This window comes from Acartia tonsa, chromosome 1, assembly GCF_053477335.1.
Source record: "Acartia tonsa isolate MP-2025a chromosome 1, ASM5347733v1, whole genome shotgun sequence".
Classification (NCBI taxonomy): Eukaryota; Metazoa; Arthropoda; class Copepoda; order Calanoida; family Acartiidae; genus Acartia; species Acartia tonsa.
Genome location: NC_137260.1, coordinates 25,919,479 through 25,934,907, shown reverse-complemented (window position 1 = coordinate 25,934,907; position 15,429 = coordinate 25,919,479). Strand labels below are relative to the sequence as shown.

General features: G+C 30.7%; 1 long non-coding RNA gene across 5 annotated transcripts; it reads right to left on the bottom strand.

The window, feature by feature from the left end:
* Window positions 1-102: 102 nt before the first annotated feature.
* LOC145316016 (uncharacterized) lies at window positions 103-14,946 on the bottom strand. 5 transcript variants are annotated; one of them, XR_013878263.1, is made up of 15 exons: window positions 14,844-14,946; window positions 14,027-14,094; window positions 13,033-13,117; window positions 12,504-12,584; window positions 12,166-12,303; window positions 11,164-11,349; window positions 10,862-10,958; window positions 10,389-10,518; window positions 6,113-6,399; window positions 4,345-4,414; window positions 3,737-3,789; window positions 2,586-2,659; window positions 1,691-1,838; window positions 1,187-1,324; window positions 103-706 (listed from the first exon to the last, which is right to left on the bottom strand). It is a non-coding gene; the product is annotated as an uncharacterized LOC145316016 (long non-coding RNA). The 5 variants fall into 5 exon arrangements; XR_013878260.1 differs by having other exon boundaries at window positions 104-706; window positions 12,504-12,589; XR_013878249.1 differs by having other exon boundaries at window positions 105-706; window positions 12,508-12,584.
* Between the last annotated feature and the right edge of the window lie 483 nt (window positions 14,947-15,429).

Sequence of the window (15,429 nt, the reverse complement as noted above, 5' to 3'; positions counted from 1 at the left end):
ACAAATCTAAAACAATTTAATGTAATTTTTAAGTAAAAAAGCATGTATAAAGACCTATCTATTAAAATGGGGAAATAAGATTTATAAAACGAAGACCCTATAATGAAATGTTAGACAATAACCCTTTTAATAGAATGGTCATAATACAGCTAAAAAATTATTAGCAAATTTTGTCAATAAAAATTAACATTAGTAAAACAATACAAGAATCATAAAATTAGAGGTTTCGTGATAAAAAACTATTAATAACTAAAAACTAAAAGGATGAAAATTTGTAAAATTAAAGAGGACATTGAAAAAACATTACTAGAAAAACTAATTTGAAACCAATAGTTTAATGTATTCTTGATGTAAAATAAAATAAAATGTGATCTTACTAATTTATGAAATGATTATTGTAATTTAGTTGAGATATGCACACACTTTTAAATGCAAAATCTTAATAATCAGGTCGCCAATTTCTATAAAACATAAAAATCAACACAAAAATAAAAGTCATCCTTTTTGTCTCTCTTTTTTCCTAAGGCTTCAGGCCTATAAAAGTAAACCTGGAAGAGAGAAACAGTCAGTCGTTTTACGGAATTTATATATCACACAAACTCTTTTTGAAATTTCTGAAATTTAAGGGAAGACTCCCTTCTCTTTCTTTGGAATTTTCTTGAGAGTCTTGGCGGCTCAAACTTAGGATTTTACATTTGGAACACACCTAAAAAATAAAAAGTTTTGTTAGATAAATTCATAATACTTTGTTAAATAAATTATAGAATATCATTTTAATGTTGGTCAATTGAGATAAATTTAAGAATAGGGCCTTCTTAGGGCCTAAAGGCTTAGGCATCCGGACGGATAGTTATCTCCAAATTTTCTTCTGAAGAGAACTCCTATAGCGCGGTACTAGGTACCAAAAAGTCGCAAGTCACTACGGGGCTAAATAGGAATAACACAGGGAAGGTACGGTGGTGGCTCGGCTACCAACGGTTGATGATAGCACGCTATCTGACGGCCGATACTAACAACTGTATCCTCCCCCAGCTTCTGAAGTATAGGAAAGTTGGAGATCGTTATCTATTCGGACAATTTAACATTTTCGGATTAGAACTCTGAATAAGTTCACGTCTTAAAGGTAGTTTTGCTTTGTTAATACTCTGGAAGATCGGTTCGGAGCTAGACCTAGTGACTTTCTTACCTGACAAAGGTACCTAACAAAGAATCTCACGCCTCACGGGGCTGTAGGCAGCAGAACGGAATGTTGTAGTCATGTTCGCATGGCTCTAGTAATCACAACAGATCCTTCCAGTCCAAAAGTGTTGGCAGAGTTAGCTACCTAGGAATAAAAGGATTCTTAGAATAAAATAACAGCATAAAGTTATCGATAATATTTTAATACCATTTTCGGAATAGGGCTTATAGGCAAAAGATTATCCCTTAAATGTATTTGGGTTTAGGATCGGTGTAAAATAATATCACCATTCTAAGGTTAAATATATTTGTCAAAACAGGGATTAATGCGTCGCTGATCTGGAAAGGAGACATTGGTGAGAGATTGTAGTCCTGTGATAAAGGATTGCATTTGTCCCTGGAACCCGGAGGCGACCCATAAAATTGGTTCCGTTACCGGATAAACCCAGGTAAGATTTAACTTTTTCCTTTAAGGTGGGAGAGGGCTTCAAGGCCACTAAATAAGTCTTACCAGTAAAGCATCCATAAAAGCACAGCTCTTCATTGACAAACAATCATTCCATGTGTCACCATCATCATTGCCAATGCATAGGCCACGCACAATGGTGCTCCATTTATCTTTGATTTAGGCCTCATTCCATGTGTAGTACAGCAATAACCTAAAATGGATGATATTATTATTGATCAATTAGAAGATGAAATATTAAATCCTCCACCTTATAATCCAGAATATGAACCTGGATTAAATAATGCAGTAAATCATTATCTAAGACTGGAGGAAATACCTAGTGTTCATGTTAGGCCTGAGATTCACTCAGCAACAGCAATGCTTGTCTTAGGCAATAGGCGACAAAATCGCATATTAAATAGGCCTCAAATACATTTACAAGACATTCCTCCCATACATGAACATGAGCCAAATATTCAAGTAATAAAACAAGAAAATAATGGAAATAAACCCCAAAATAAAAAAGTAGTTAAACCAACTTCAGATTTTTCGGGTTATGAGTCAGAATCTAGCTATTATAGTGAGGATTTTGACAGACAAAAAAGTAAAAAACATTCTAAAAAAAGGCCTGACAGAATGTATGATCCACTTAACCCACATGGCAATGAGGACCAAAGACACCATGAACAACATCATGATAGACATGAAAATCGTTATAAACACGATAAAGACAAAACTAAGTCAAGTAAAGAAAGACAAAATAAAAGAGACAATAGTGACAAAGAAGACAGGCATAAAGACAGACAGAATTTCTCTATGCCAAGGAGAATGAATAGACGTAGTAACAGTAGTGGTCCTAGCTCTAGTTCTAGCTCTTCAGACACAGAGTCAGATAGAAGAACTCCAAGGACAAATAGAGATAATAGACATAGAGAGACATCTCAAGACAATAACTTACTTGGAAATATGTTCTCCCTATCACAAATACACGTCCTCCAGAAGCTGTTACAGGCAAACACATCTACCACTGATCTAAATACAGCAAAAATAATTAATCTCATACCAAATAATTTAGTGTGGGGCAGTTGTCAACACGAACGTATTCACAGACAAGTCAAAATATTGGGTAAAATCCCACCCCAATATGGAGAAAAAACTAACAATTACACTTTTTTTAGCACTTTTAAATATTTGGAGGAATATGAGATCCCCTTTACTCATAGTTCCTACAACAATATTCTCATTCACTATTTTAATGAAGAATCAAGAAAAAAATTAGATATTTTAGAAATAGACCCAAATACCCTCAGTGCACAGGATTTTGTAAAATCGATCCTAACTGCCATAGGTGCAGAATTACTCCACCCGTCAGACTATGAAAAACAATTCTACACTTACAGATTCACTTTAGAAGACCAAGACAAACCAAATAGAATAATAATATATTTGGCAGCCATGTTGCAAAAAACAGGCAATAGTCATGAAAATCAAATGGCTAAACTTAGGGAGAAAATATGTACCTATTTGGTACCACCATTATTGCAATCTGCATTTTTGACATCCACCAATGTTCCTTACATTACTAAAGAGACAATCTTAAGCTGGTTTAGCAATAACAGAAGCTTTTATAACTCAGCCATTGAGAGAAAAAGAAAATTAGACAGACAAAAAAATGCAAATGTAAACCAAGTAGAAAAGGAAAAAACTTGTGAGCATTGCCAAAAGCCTCACTATTCTAGATACTGTTTAAAACATCCAGATGAAACAGTTAAAAAAGCAAATATGGAATGGTGGTATAAAAAGAATAAAGAAAAAGCTAACAGTATAGTTTGTTTATTGTGTAATTCTGACACCCATGGTAGTGGGGAGTGTTTCACTTTCCCTAATGTCAATCCCTCCAAAGACCAATGCCCACGCTGCTTAAATTATGGTGTATCAAGATTATACCATCCATTGTCGGCGTGCAAATTCCCGCCAACAATGGAAAAAAACTAGTAGGGCAGCCGAGTATTTCTCAAGAAAGCAAAAACATACAATTACAGATAAAAATACCACAAGTTACGGATTCTTGGGACATACCCGGCACCCCTATTCTAGGGAAAAAATCACCTCAGAATCAATCTGGTCCCAAAATCAACATTTCTTTGTCCATTCAGATAAACCTGAAAAATTCGGATATTGATTATCAAAATGAAAATATAAAAATTAAGAATGTTGAAGTACTAGAATGTTCGACTACCCAAAATAGTGTCAATAATAATACCCAAAATAGTGTAAATAGTAATAATACTAATAAGCTAATAGAAAATATATTAATGGAAAGTCAAACATCTAATACTTCAACATTAAACTGTTCGCCTATAGACAATGATTTAAAAATAATAGAAAACTCTGTTGTTAATAATCCAATAGATAAAATTAATCCGCCAATAATTACCAATATAAAAGAAAATGTGTATAACACAAAATTGGATAAATCCCCTAATTACGCGACGGATCAAAAAATAAGTCAAAATATTGAAAAATTATCTACCAATAAAATTTCCGTTAATTCAACTAGAAAAATTTTTGAAAATTTCGAATATAATAGAAATAAACCTATAGAGGAACATTTAAATCAAACAATAGGCAAAGTCGATTTAGAAAATAGTTTGGGGCAAAAAGAGGAAATAGACGAACAGACAAACATCAGTAAAATAGAAAGCAAAGAAAATTACCCTGAGGATTTAGATGAGCAGATAATTGACTACTGCAAAACTGTTCAGTCCTCTTACAACACTGACATATCTGAAAATAATAGAATTAAAGAAAAATCAGATTTTAAAAGTGCATTGTGCATGAAAAATGGGGCCAGAAACACAAAGGCTTTATCATGGCTCCAATATCTTGAAGACTTTCCTTCTCAAAATAAATTCATGACAATCATGTTAGTTCTACTAACAAGTATGGTGATTGGTAGTACTCTTGCTTCATTTGGCTTATTATTTTTTATCATTGCATACATTAGTATGTCAAATGAGAGATTATTACTCATTGCCATGACTGAACGCGGAACCAACAGGATTGATATGAATAAGCATGAAACAAAGCCGGAGTTTAAGCCAATTAAATCGAGCAACCGTTTAATTAAAACCCTAAATAAAATAATTAATGTTTTAAATTATATTAGGGTTTATCTAGCTAAAAAGATAAGGTATAAAATAGCCATTATCCAAACGTTTTAAGAATCTCCAGATCCCATTCTTAGAACTATACAATGAGACACAGAGTTTCATTAATAAATTTATAGTATAAATGTATAAAGAGCATATTATTTGATTTCCAATTGCAAAGACCTAGAGCGTTGCAGACGAAAAATAATTCCATTAAATTCTGCTTTCTAAGTATAGCTGTTTAATGCTTTTTACTGCTTTTTGAAAAAGAAAGGGACAATTTTAATAAAAAATTGTCATTTCTGTCTAAACTTATGTGAAGTATCTAAAACTGCCATTATATTCAAAATCATCTTTTCCGATTTACAATACTGCATTTTTAAACCTAGTTATTTGTGATTAATAAGACACTTTTCCAAATGATATGAATACTTTGTAGCAAATCAAAATTATCAAGTTTTTAGTGACATCTAGCGACAAATGTAGAACTAATATGTTGCAGATGTTACCAAATTTGGTTTTTGCCAGTATTTACGTTGTTATTGGCAAATTAACTATGTCCTTATTTCAATTATTGGGTTATTGTCAGTTTCAAGAAATCAATAGATAATTTTCAAAATAATTTTTAACAAATGAACAGTATTTAAACTATGCAAAAACGAAATTAACTAGGCAAAATGCAGAAATCATTATAGCTGAAACATAGATGTCCAAGTAAAGGGGTAATGGTGTATTTGTCCCTTACACCCCTCAAGTTTTTTTTTAAATACCTTACATTACTCACCTTGAACATATAGAAATCCTCATTTTACCCCCATGCTAAGCAAAAAGCTTGGGCGTCCTTGAGTTAACATTAGTTTGCAATTTGCTCTTGGTTCTTTTGCCAGCACCCGGCTGTATTTACATTTTTGAATGATTCAGCTTATTTCAAAGACCCAACCAAAAGTCGAGTAAAAGGTCTTTGAGAAGGGGTGGTTGTTACATATACTATTTATTGCTCTATATACATTACTTTAATGCTTTATTTATAAAAAGGCAAGAAAAAATAATAAAAAGTTTGAACAAGAATAGACATCATTATAATTATAAAATAGGGCAATTATGTGTGCTTAATAAAATGAACAAATTCAGCAGAAAATTAAAAAATAATTACAGACGACAATTCTAGTTTTAGAGCAGATATGCTCTCTAGTATTTATCAAGTACACACATATCTAGTTATGTAGCAAGCTGCAACATACAATCAAAATTATAAAAAAATTCCCCACAAAACTGCAGAAAACATAAAACCTAGAGATAAATTTTTCTTGCTTAAAAAACAATAAATTCCTACCTGCCTATACCTCCATTAGTATCCTCAAGCCCTTCACTCTTTTTGGAAATATGTGGCTGGCTAAGCTCGAGCACCACTCCCCATCTCCAAGCCAAAACAGGTTCCTTAACTTAGGAGATACATTTCTTTCAGTCAGCAGGGTAAAAGATACAAATCTGCAGACAAAAACCGGTAAAATCTGCGGAGGTCCCAAGGGAGGAATTTCACAAATAACCAATTTCAGTTCTACTGTTTCTTCAACAAAAAACTCGATCCTCCAACCGCAGGATATTGAACAGGCATGATACCTAAAAATAAAATACAAGAATTAGTAACAAATAAATAAATAAGCTATTAAATTTTTTTTGTAATAATCAGAAAACACCACACAATAATAAATTAATAGTTGACAAAATTATGAACAGAAATGTGTCATCCAAAATTACAAGACCTTATTAAATAAGCATGAACTTAATCCCAAAAGAAATAAAAATTTCCATAAGAAAAGTCTAACTAAATCCAATTTCCATAAATTATGTGTTTATGTAGCAAAATAGTCCAACAAATTTATCATCTATTGTCTTATCCCTTTAGATCCTTGTATAATTAAATCCAATTTTCATTAATTATGATTTAATGTGTCTTAAATTTCCAACAAAATATCGTCCATTGTCTTATCCCTTAAGATCCCTGAAAATAAGCCTAATTTTAGCTAATAATTTTTATGAAAATGAATTTATAAATTCTGAGGTTTATGACCTAGTTCTGAACACATGTGTTGATTTTTAGACATGTGTGTTAAAAATCGCTCCAAAACATACATTTAATTCAACTTTTTACAAACTTTTAAATACATAAATTGATTATCTTGAATTTTCAACTGCAAATTATACAACATTATAAGACTGAGCTGATTAGGCTCTCTATCTGGTATAAGTTTGATTTAAGTTTCACTTTAGACTTAAAGATTTTATCTTTTTTTTTTTAGGCTTTACAATTTTTAAGGTAAACCACAGTTTTTCCATTACAAAATAATTTTAATAAGTCATACATGATAAATTACCACCTGATACCTCTAAAACCAATGCTTATTTCTCCATTTTTAACTAAACTTTTAAACAATTTTGATACATCCCAATCACTAATTAATAATTTTCCTATTCTTAATCAAAAAAGGCTAAATTAATCCGGGATAAAGGAATAAACAGAATCTTTAATGATTTTTAAATATTTTTAGAATAAACAATCAGAGTGTGCATTTCCTAAAGACGAGAAGTTATTAGCCGCGGCTGTAAAGTCCCGCAAATACAGCGTCACCGCTCAGGGTGGTTCTACCACCTGTATTTGTCAGGGCATTCCCGCCTATCCCAGCCACGCTCAGGTGGACAATTGAGAGGATTGACAATGGCTGATAATTTTTCAGGAAGGACAGCTCCAATTGAAGGGGAAAATAATTATATTGGGCAATATGAAACCTATCCCGAGGGACAATACCAATCTGTCCTAACCGAAGCCTTAAGGAAGCTGATGTTATCAGCTGAACACATAGATTTCCCATCCAGAGAACTAATGCAATTGGTTGAGAGGAATTTGACCGTTTATACCCCAAAATACAGACGTCCAATTACCCCATCTGAAATGATAACTTTGTGTCCTAATCAATGTAGTCGATGTTAAGAGATAGCATTGTGGCAAGCTAAAATGATTAACTATTAACAACCTTTCGTTCTTCTATAAGCTAATTAAAATATTGTTCATACTTTTTACAGCACTAAGCATCTATGGCATTGTAAAAGGTTTTAAGAACCTAAATATGAGTTTAAGCTTTTCCCTAAGAATATTCTTATAGGGGCGCAGCCAATAGTTGTATCATTGTGTAAAGAATAGGGCCTTTATGCTTTGAAACATGTATTTCTTAGGATGTGTAGATAAAATGGCGAGTTTTTTTGTATATTTTTGGCCTAAACAAAGAATATTTCTAAATGCAGTTTAATTTTTGAAATTAGTTGTTTATGGAAAGTAAATTGAATTTTTATAGTAAAATTTGAAAAACCTTATATGATAAAAACTTTTCTGAGGGTTCTAATATTATTAAACTGATAGATAGTAAATTAAGGAAATGCTTTGCTCCGAAATAATATAATTAAAATTTTTGTGTAAATGCATAAATATAGTGTTGAAAAAAGTTGACACATGTCAAGATAGAAAACAGACCTCATCAAAATTATTTTAGTTTTTTTAAATAATGCATATTTTGAAAGTACAACTTGCAATATTTAAACACACACACGCAAGCCTAAGATAAATTAATAACAATTTCTAAGATTTAGGACAACTTAATCTTAAATTACTTTCTAACATTTCTTGAAAGCAGTTTTTAAATCGATTTGCCTTAAAAATAAATTTTTTTCTTATTCTCTTTAAAATAGGAAGATAAAAACGCCGAATAATTTTTCTGTCAATTTTTGGCAAAATAATAGACAATTATTGGAAAAATTTGTTTTCGTGCGCATAAAAACAATCAAAATTTTTGCGTAATAGAATAGGTTTTAAGCTATTTTTGTAATTTTTTCATTTCATTACATATCCTCAGTGTTTATGGTACGATTTCCAGATTTTTTTTTAGTCACAAAATAAAATTTCCTGTTGTTTAAAGAAAACAGACATGACGATCAGACTTCCTTTTTGCAGGTTTTTGGCTATTTCTATATTTTTACATTTTCCCCATATTTTTGGTATTTTTGGACCAGTCTTAAAACTCTTTAAGATATCATGATCAAAATAATTCTTCCCATAGTTATGAGCATCCTTTATGTAAGTTACTTTGACCGACAACATTATATAAATAAAAACAAGTTTTAGGGTTTATTTTACCCAATAAATCAATTAATAAATACACTACAAATCTACTTGTAAATATTACCATCAATGACCTTTTTGTGTTTCGCTATTTATAGATGTTGTCATCCTTGTTTTGCTACATTTAAAATATTTACCTCACTTATAAATCTTCTTTCTTGTAAACTTATACATAAAAAGTTACAATTGCTAAGCCATAAAATTTTAAACTTTTAAAATGAACAAAAAAATATAAGGTCATTTAAAAAACAAATGGGAAACTACACATATATGTTTTAAAGCAGAAATTTTACACACCACAACTCAGCTGTTTCCCAAGCCACCTAGGCGGAACACACACGCAGGCTATATAGCTCTAAAATACATTATCCAACATCTAATAATAGGCACACACACACACAGCCTAGCTAGTTGTAGAGTACACTTTACCAAGCCCCTAAGCGACACACAAAATCAATGCCGCCTAGGCACAGACACACACACAGCCTAGTTAGCTGTAGAGTACACTCTACCAGACTAAACAGCGACAAACACACATCTACCCACTTAGCTGAGAAAAAAGTACAATGAGAAAGCAGAAATCAGCTGCCTATTTTTCTTCTAACCAAATCGGTCACACACATACACTAGCCTGGATAGCTAGAAAGCTAACAGCTGAAATAAAACACAATTATTAAAACAAAACTTGCAAAAAACTCTAAATTAAGAAAATATAAAACAAACTGGATGACACATGCACATTTCACACAACATAAAAATAAAATCAACATAAATAAACTAAAACTTTACTTATCAATATTTTTTTTACACACACCTTGACTTTTCACCTTACACGACACTCCTTAATAAAAACAAAACACCAAAGCTATCAGTATAAAACAAAAAAGCGATATTAATTCTTTCTCTCTTTCTCTCGACCCCACTCTTTATCACTTTCTTTCACTCTTGTCTTAAATCTATAAGTCAAAAGGCCAATGTCTCTTATGTCAATTACTCTATAGAAAGACAAAAAATAATGCCTTATATGTTTTATACAGAATGATATTAACAAAATAAATTTAAGTTTTTAAAACATAAACCACCCTCCCAACTCCCAACAAAATGAACTGAAAAATAAAGCAGCTAACAAAAATCACTCTCAAATTTATCTCTAACTTATATTAAAACCCCTCAAATTGAGCAAATTTTTTTTGCAAAGGGGGAGAAGTTATTTTGCTAAGCAAATAACTATCTAATTATAAAAATATCAGTCACATATTCTGCTTACATTAAACAAAGTCTAATCTTTTTGCTTCACCTAAAATAAGAATAAGCATGCATGTATCTTATCCCCCAAAAAATAATTAAGGGGTCTTCTTTTAGCTTCACAATCCTATAAAAAGGGATGGGAGCACCATAGGCCCTAAAGGACCAAAATAGAAGCAAAAGGAACACTCACCTAGAAAATCAGTGTACAGGCTACTCCGTCTGCAATCAAATATAGGGCGGACATTCACCAGTTACTTGATCAGCAATGAAATGTTGGAACCACAGTTGTTGTATTAAAACTGGGAGCCGAGTAGATATGACTGAAAAAACAGAAAAAATAAATATTAAATCAAGCTAAAAAATATTCTACAAAATATAAGCTGTAAATAAGATTATTTAAAAAAGAAAAGCACACAGAAAATAAGCCAAAAGACATTCACACTTAAAAAATTACATCTAAAAACATTAGGATTTAATTATCTGCACTACACTCTTGTTCTACTCTTGTTCAGAATACTTTTTTTCTCATCATAAAATCCATTATAAATATAAACCAATTTTTTTATCATTCTATGAAAACTTATACAGCTCATAAATTACGAACAAATAAAATATTTTAAATTAATACCCATCTAAATTGAGTCTAAATGATAATATCATTACCTCATAACTGCTATCTTAAGTAAATTTTGTACACCAACAACAAAGCCCAATAAGTGAAAAAACGGCAGAACAAATAGCTAAACAGCTACATGATAATCTAAAACAAAGAAAAAATAATTGTAAAATGAGACAATAATGAATAAGACAATAGTAAAAAACCAAAAAACTTTGTAATTAAAACACCATTATTTTAAAATTAACAACAAGATAAAATTATTAGTTGTTTTGAAGAAACACAGTCTCTTATCCAATATTAAATATGAGTTCGATACTTAAAAATTCATCAAAGAATTATAACTTACCAAATAAAATAACAAAACCAAATTAGAAAGGATCTCCTACATCGTCATCCCACAAATAGCGGCAAACACCACGCTTCTTGGAACCTTGTTCCAGGACAGGAACATTCTGCTCCATGTAGGTTGTCTTGGCGGATAAATAGCGGCCCAAACAAATCCCAAAAAATCTCATCTTCTTTCTCAAAACAACTGAAAAATAAGAACAATTAAAAAATATTAAAATAGCTATACAATTTTAGAAAAATCAATCTTTTAAGTATCGGTCTAATACTCCATATATCTATTGTATCATTAAAAAAGCTATAATTTAAAAGTGAAAGAGGATGTTGCTCTTATGATGTAAAAAAACTTGGCAAGGTGTCTAATCACGTTGTCGTTGGTGTGCAGTGCATAAATCTAAAAAAGTTAAAAACGTTTTATTCTTTGCTCAATAATCTTTTATTGGAAGAAAAAACAGCTTTTTGGACTACAACACTACCACACCACCTCCTAAATTAAATCAAGATATCCATGTTTTTAAAAAATGTAAAGCTAAGATAGATACACACTCTACTACTTTAATTGGAACAATAATAATATTTAATAATTTTATTCCAGGTTTCTAACTCTTTTATTATAGGATAACACCAGAAAAAACAGCTAGTAATCATCAATTTCCTAGGATCCGAAAATGGAGAACCATATCAGTCTCATACTTGAGACAAAAAACCAACGAATGACTGTTAAAGACTAAACTACTAAAGACTTCAAATATTTTGAAATGGTCCATTTTTATCTCTTCCTAACAAAAATACTCAAAAAAGAAGACGGCAATTAAAAGTTTCGATATCTTCAATCAACCTTTTTCTCCCCTGTAAAGAATATTAAAAAACTTTCCTTTTTTCAACTATCAGAGAAATAGGGATAGGAAACTCAACAGAGAGCTGAAAAATTTAGGTGAAAAACACTCAAATAATATATATTTCCCATTCATAATTTACCCATTACATGCAATGATATACTTACTTTGTATGTGTACCACAACCCACTAGTTGGAGATGTAGCAGTGCGGCAGGTGTCCCAGAATAAACAGCTGACAGTGGAACAGTCAGGGAAGCTTTTCATACTCGTTTATTCAGGTGGAATACAGCGGTTCTAAACAACCTAAAATAAAATAACAAAATTAGGTTGTTATAAATGAACTACAAATAAAACAATAAAGTATAATACATAAATAAAATACTAAAGTTTGCATTGCTTTGTTAATTTCTTTTTAAAGTCTTTTTTCGATTTAGGGCTTTTCAGAATAGTACATTTCATTAAAACAATCCAATGGTTCATTAGTCAAAGAATGAAAAACTTACTTACATAATTAGGTGATATTTGGATAGGCCGCAATCTACACTATAACTTTGATTCCAAATTTCATTAGGTAGCCAACCAATCTTTTCTTAAAAGAAACAAAATAAGTTGTTGAAAACTACTAAAATTGGAAATAAAAAAGTTCAAATTGTTTTTATAAATGCTTTGAATTGATTTAAATTGCGTATTCTGTACTAAAATATAACAATTTTCTTTAAGTTTTTATGTAGACTGTTTTCCCTTGCTTTAGTAAGATGGCCGACGGGCGACGTTAGACTGATACAACGAATATAGAGATTTGAACCTTTTGCGCGTCATAGGTTAATCACATATATAGATTGGATAATATTTTTCTCATTTTTATTTTCTACAAAATTAAATATTCTTTGCAAAAAATGAATTTGAAAATAAAAATGGCTTTTGCATTAAACAATTACATTTTAGTATAAATTTAAGTTTTGTAAGTAATTAACATTATTTCCGACACTTAATTTTTGCTCTGTGGTGAAGAAATAGGTTGCGTGACTTTACCTTGACATATTTTAAATCATTAAACTTTAGTCTTGTTAGGGAAGCCTTCTCTCAGTCTTCGTGGGGTGATTTGACTGGATTCCTCCTAAATATAAAACAGTATGGCTACCAGGGAAACTTATACTTGTATTAATAATAAAAGAATTAAGACTCTATGACAATCTCTCAATATTTAATGCCTATTTTGGGAACTTTCTGATGACTCATGACATCGAGAGATTGAAACTAATAAGTGAGAACAAAACTGGGAATATGATATTGCTTGAAATTTATGCAATAGCAACTAACTTTAGGGTCTTTTTGACTGTATAGTCGGGTTTTTAGCTATTTTTTTTTTATATAAAAGGACTTTTTAAGAGTTTATTATTTATATCTGAAAGGATCTAAGTAATTTTTACAAAATTAGAACCGACTATGAGATAAATGTAAAATACTTCATATACCTACTAGCGGTTACGCCCTTAGAAGCCTCTAGGGGCAATTAATGTGTGAGGTCTTTTCACCCATAATAGTTACAACCTTCCATAGACATATAAGAAGCTTCATTGTAAAGGTGAACCATATCGGTTCAGCGGTTAGCGAGATCTTTCGCTACAGACAAAAAAGGCTTACTACTTTATAAAATAGGATAAAATCAATAAAATATGTAGCTTTTGCTAACGCGTAAAAAGAACTATAACAGTTTAAATAAAACTACTCTATAACTAGCTAGATATGGAAATAAAATAAAATAACAAAAGTAATTGTTGGAAAAATATTTGGCCCATAACAAATAAACTGAAACAACCCAGCTGCTCTTTAAAACAATTTCCCAAGAAGTTGATGTGGACCTTATATTTTTTTTTCAACACACATAATGTTATATAATGTACAACTAGTAGAAAGGGGATGAATATGACGAGGCTATCATATTTGTCTACTTGACATTAGTTCAATATAGTAAAACTAGTGTTTTAAAGGTCAAAAATAAAAAAGTTACAAATTTGATACTTACCAAAAATTGAGAGCCCAAACTACGACTACAATCAAGAACAAAAAACAGCCAAACTACTGCAAAAGGGCCTGAAAAAATAAGAAACTCAATTTTTAGATCTAATCAAAAAAGAATAAATCCAATTTTTAAAAACACATAAAATTCAATCATTGATAAATAATTATGTTCAGGTCATAATGCAGGAATATGATTGCAATTTTATGGAAAACAACATTTTAAAAATATTGTTTCTTTAAAAATACATATAAAATTTAGTCTAAAAAACATCTGTTTAGTGAGAGATAAAGGAAGGACTAAATATTATATAATAAAAACGTAGCATAAGATTAATGACCTTAAAAAACGAACTTTCGAATAAAACAGTAATAAAATGACCAAATTTGTATAAAAGATAATTAATTAATGGAATGTCTTTCTATTTTTTAACTCTTCCCGATAGGAGTGGATTAATATCTAAGAGATAAAAAATATATAGACAAATAATATAATGATGTAAGAATAATTTATCGCATCGTGTTATAGACAGGTTTTCTCTTACATTAAAATGAAAATATATAAGTATAAAACCAGTTTGGTTGAACTCTAGGGGCTGAAGGTATTAATTTTTTTTAATATTCATGGGAAGTTGTCTGTAATACGATGCATTTCATGACTTTTAGAATGGGTGAGAGCTGGTTCAAATACAGCGGATATTAATCGGTTTCGAAGCCGAATGTCCATTGTCTATGAAAACCTCTTGGTTTAACTTGCTAAATAGTCGACGCATGAAAAGACATTAAATTGTAGCTTTAAAAAACATAAACAAATTTTAGTTTACCAGTAATAGTGTGCTTATTTCTTCTTTAGTCAATTCTTTATCATTTCAAAACTAAGCACATTTTCACCATGGCAACACCCGACATAAAGCAAGATAAATCTAAAATATTCACAATGTTTATATTAAGCTAAGATTTTCATATTTATCATATCACGAAGGCTCTTATCACCAATTTTTAGGGAAAATGACAAATTATAGCAACAAATGATCTAGCTTTTCTTATTACTATTTCTCACTTTAAAGTGAGCATAAAAAAGCAACTTTTAACTCGTATATTTCCTTATTTTATGTTAAAAAATGTTTTTAGCTTGCAGTCTAAAACCTATACAGTGTCGCCATGCGGTAAATAAGAACTACTCAAATTTTAGCGCGGCATCCATAAATTAGTGCGCTCACCAATGTAGGTAAGACGACATTAATGTTTTGGCATAAGTTTTTAAGAGCCTTCAACTTTTAATGTAGTACATAAAGATATTAATTGAAAAATAACTTAAAATCATGTCTTAAAGCCATAATATTATATAAAAAATTCGTCTGTGCCAAAAAACACAAAAAAATTATTAAAATAGTAAACAAATAATATTCT